Genomic DNA, 4,527 nt, shown 5'->3' with positions numbered 1-4,527 from the left:
CCTTCTTATTTCTCAGCTCCACCCATAATGCCTCATTACCCAAGACTTCCATAGTGTCCTCCTTTAGCACAGCCGTGATATCATCCCTGACCAGCAATGCAACTCCACCCCCCCTCTTTTACTTCCCTCCCTGTCCTGTCTGAAGCGTCTATATCCTGGAACATTTAGTTGCCAATCATCATGCTCTTCCTTCAACCAAGTCTCTGTGATTGCAATAATGTCATACTCCCAGGCACCAATCCAAGCCCTACATTCATCTGCCTTACACACTATACTCCTTGCATTAAAGTAGATGCATTTCAGGCCACGAGTTCTTTTGCGCTCACCTGCTGTCTGCCTACTCTTCTCTTTATTAATGGTATCTTCATGATTCTTACAGTCTCCAGTCTCCTACTTGTTTTCTGTTCTGGTTCCCAGTCCTCTGCCACATTAGTTTAAAACTTCCCCAACAGCAGTAGCAAAAACTCCTCCAAGGACATTGGTTCCAGTCTGGTTCAGATATAGACCGTCCCACCTTCCCCAGAACCGGTCCCAATGTCCAACAAATCTGAACCCCTCCCTCCTACACCACCTCTCAAGCCACATGTTCATCCTGCCTATTTTTTCATTTCTACGCTGGCTAGCACGTGGCACTGGTAGTAATCCCGAGATCACTACCTTTGAGGTCCCTTTTTAACTTCTCTCCTATCTCCCTGAATTCTTCTTTCGGGACCTCATCTCATTTTCTACTTATATCGTTGGTACCTATATGCACCAAGACAACTGGCTGTTCACCCTCCCCTTTTAGAATGCTCTGCAGCCGATCGGTGACATCCCTGCCCCGAGCACCTGGGAGGCAACATGTCATCCAGGAGTCCCGTTTTCAGCCACAGAACCGCCCATCTACTCCCCTCACAATAGAATCCCCTATGACTATGGCCCTGCGAGTCTTTTTCCTGCCCTTCTGAATAGCAGTGCCCGCCATGGTGCCATGTTCCTGTCAACTGCTGCCCTTCCCTGGTGAGCCATCTCCGCTAACAGTATCCAAAACGGTATACCTGGTTTGGAGGGGACACCTGCACTGCCTTCTTACTCTTTATCTACCGTTTGGTCACCCATTCACTGTCTCCCTCAGCAATTCTAACCTGGGGTGTGACCAGTTCATTAAACGTGCTATCCACGAGCTCCTCAGCATCGCGGATGCTCCACAGTGAGTCCATCCGCAGCTCCAGAGCCGTCATATGGTCAAACAAGAGCTGCAGCTGGACACACTTCTTGCAAGTGTAAGAGTCAGGAACGTCAGACATGTTCCTAAGCTCCCTTATCAAGCAAGAGGCACATGGCATGGGTCTGAGGTCCCCAGCCATTGTAAGCTTAGCTTTATATGGACTAGCCAAAATCAAACAATGCACTTAAATATATGAAAAAGGACGATAAGAAAGAAATAAAAGCCTTACCTTACAGAGTTTTTTTCTTCTGGTTAGAGGAGGTGGGGGCGGGAGGGAGATACTACATGTGTAGTATCTTGGTTCTGGATTAGTGGTGCTGGAAGAGCACAGCAGTTCAGGCAGCATCCGAGGAGGATGCTGCCTGAACTGCTGTGCTCTTCCAGCACCACTAATCCAGAATCTGGTTTCCAGCATCTGCAGTCATTGTTTTTACCGTGTAGTATCTTGGGTTTAGCCACTGCCCAAATATAAATTAAGCCCTTACCTTCCCGGCTGCCCTCACTTCACCTCACCTTCTCTCCTCGCTGCACTGTCAAAGATATTTCAGAGATGACCACCAGACTACTCTGGCCCCTAGGCATCATGGTAGCACACAAACCTATCACCACACTGAAACAGCTCCTGATGAATTTAAAGGACCCATACCAACAACCAGTAGAATGAGCATCATATACAAAATACCCTGCAAGGACTGCGTCAACACTACATCAGGCAGGAAATTAGCCACCAGGATACATGACCCACTATCACTGGTATCCTTACACACAGACAAAGAAGGACACCACTTCCACTGGGACAACACATCCATCCTAGGACAGGCTAAACAGAGACACACATAGGAATTCCGAGAGGGTTGGCATTCAAATGGAACTTCATTAACAAACATATAGATCTGGACCCCATTTACCAACCTCTCAGAAACAAAACTGGAAGTGATATCACCCATCACAACAAACCGAGACAGATAAATAGCAAGTGGGACAGAACTGGAAGCTTCACTGGAAGCTCACTGATGATGTTACCTAGCATGGTGATGAAACGTCTGAGAACAAGCCCATTAGCTTAGTGAGTAAACTGACAACACAATGTGTAGACCCATAGGGAAGTGAGGGCCTAGTAGTATTATCATTGGACTGTTAATCCAGAGAGACAAATAATGTTCTGGGGACCCGGGTTTGAATCCTAACCATCACAGATGATGGAATTTGAATTAAATTTAATAAAAGTGTAATTAAAAATCTCATGATGGCCATAAACCGATTGTCGGGAAACCCCATCTGGTCCAGTAATGCTCTTTAGTGAAGGAAACCTCTGCCCTTACCTGGTTGGGCCTTCATGTGACTCCAGACTCATAGCAATGTAGTTGACCTTTAAGTGCCTTCTGGGCAGTTAGGGTTGAGCAATGAATGCTGAACTAGCCAGTGATGCCTTCGTCCCATAAATGAATAAAAACTCAGGCCCCAATAGGTCCCCCACTCTACCATTACCATCAAGCATCTGATGATGCACTCGACTCCACCTCTATCACCTGACTGATGGCAGCTCCTCTTGACGTGACTGAGGATTGGTGCACTCAGACTTTGAAACATTGCCACTTGGTTGAGGCGTATGCAGTGTATTTGTCATGTGAGCTGCTAGCACATGTTGAAGGTATGACATTGATGTTGCATGCTGCCATACAGTGACATGTCCATCCTCTTGATTGGTTACTGCTTGCAACCATGACATTGTTATGGGGGACTTTAACTTCCCTAATATTGACTGGGAATACTATAGTTCAAGTAGTTTAGATGGGTCAGTTTTTGCTCAATGTGTGCAGGAGGGTTTTCTTACACAGGATGTAGACAGGCCAACAAGGGGTGATGCCATATTGGATTTGGTACCGGGGAATGAACCCAGTCAGGTGTTAGATTTGGAGGTAGGTGAGCACTTTGGCGATAGTGACCATAATTCGGTTATGTTTACAATAGCAATGAGCAGGGATAGGTATATACCGCAGGGAAAGAGGTATAACTAGGGGAAAGGCAATTATGATGCAATTAGGCAAGATTTAGGATGCATAGGATGGGGAAGGAAACTGCAGGGGATGGACACACTTGAAATGTGGAACTTATTCAAGGAATAGCTAGTGCGGGTCCTTGATAAATATGTACCTATCAGGCAGGGAGATAGTTGTTGAGAGAGGAAGCCGTGGTTTACTAAAGAAGTTGAAGCTCTTGTCAAAAGGAAGAAGAAGGCTTATGTGAGAATGAGGCGTGAAGGGGGCTGGAGATTATAAGTTACCCACAAAAGATCTAAAAAGAGGGCAAAGAAGAGCCAGGAGGGGACATGAGAAGTTATTGGCCAATAGGATCAAGGAAAACCCTGAGGTCTTCTATTGGTATATGATGAATAAATGAATGACTAGAGTAAAATTAGGGCCAATCAAAGATAGTACTGGAACGTTGCGTGTGGAATCTGAGGACATAAGAGAAGCGTTTAATGAATAAATTTTGTCAGTTCTCACATTGGAAAAGGGCAATGTTAGTGAGAATATGGAGATACAGGCCACAAGATTAGATGAGATTGAGGTTGACGAGGAGGAAGCTTTAGCAATTTTGGAAGATCTGAAAATAGATGAGACCCCTGGGCTGGAGGGGATTGATCCTTGAATTCTCTGGGAAGTCAAGGAGGAGATTGCAAAGCCTTTGGCTTTGACCTTCATGTCATAATTGTCGATGGAAGTAGTGCCAGAAGACTAGAGGATAGCAAATGTTGTTCCCTTGTTTAACAAGTGGAGTCGGGACAACCCTGGTAATTATAGACCAATGAGCCTTACTTCAGTTGTGGGTAAGGTGTTGGAAAAGGTTATAAGAGATAGAATTTATAATCATCTAGAGAGGAATAAGTTGATTAGGGATAGTCAACAGAGTTTTGTGAAGGATAGATCATGCCTCACTAACATTCTAGAGTTCTTCGAGAAAGTGACCAAACAGGTGGATGAGGGTAAAGTGGTTGATGTGGTGTATATGGACTTCAGTAAGGTGTTTGATAAGGTTCCATACTGTAGGCTATTGCACAAATATGGAGTTTTGGGATTGAAGGTGATTTAGCGAATTGGATCTGAAATTGGTGAGCTGAAAGAAGACAGAGAGTGGTGGTTGAAGGGAAATGTTCATCCTGGAGCTCAGTTACCAGTGATGTGCCGCAAGGATCTGTTTTCAGGCCACTGCTGTTTGTCATTTTTATAAATGATCTGGATGTGGGTGTCGAAGGATGGGTTAGTAAATTGGGTATGACACTAATGTAGGCAGAGTTGTGGATAGTGCCAAAGGATGTT

Source organism: Chiloscyllium plagiosum, chromosome 22 (assembly GCF_004010195.1).
Source record: "Chiloscyllium plagiosum isolate BGI_BamShark_2017 chromosome 22, ASM401019v2, whole genome shotgun sequence".
Taxonomy (NCBI): Eukaryota; Metazoa; Chordata; class Chondrichthyes; order Orectolobiformes; family Hemiscylliidae; genus Chiloscyllium; species Chiloscyllium plagiosum.
Note: the sequence above shows the minus strand (reverse complement) of the source record.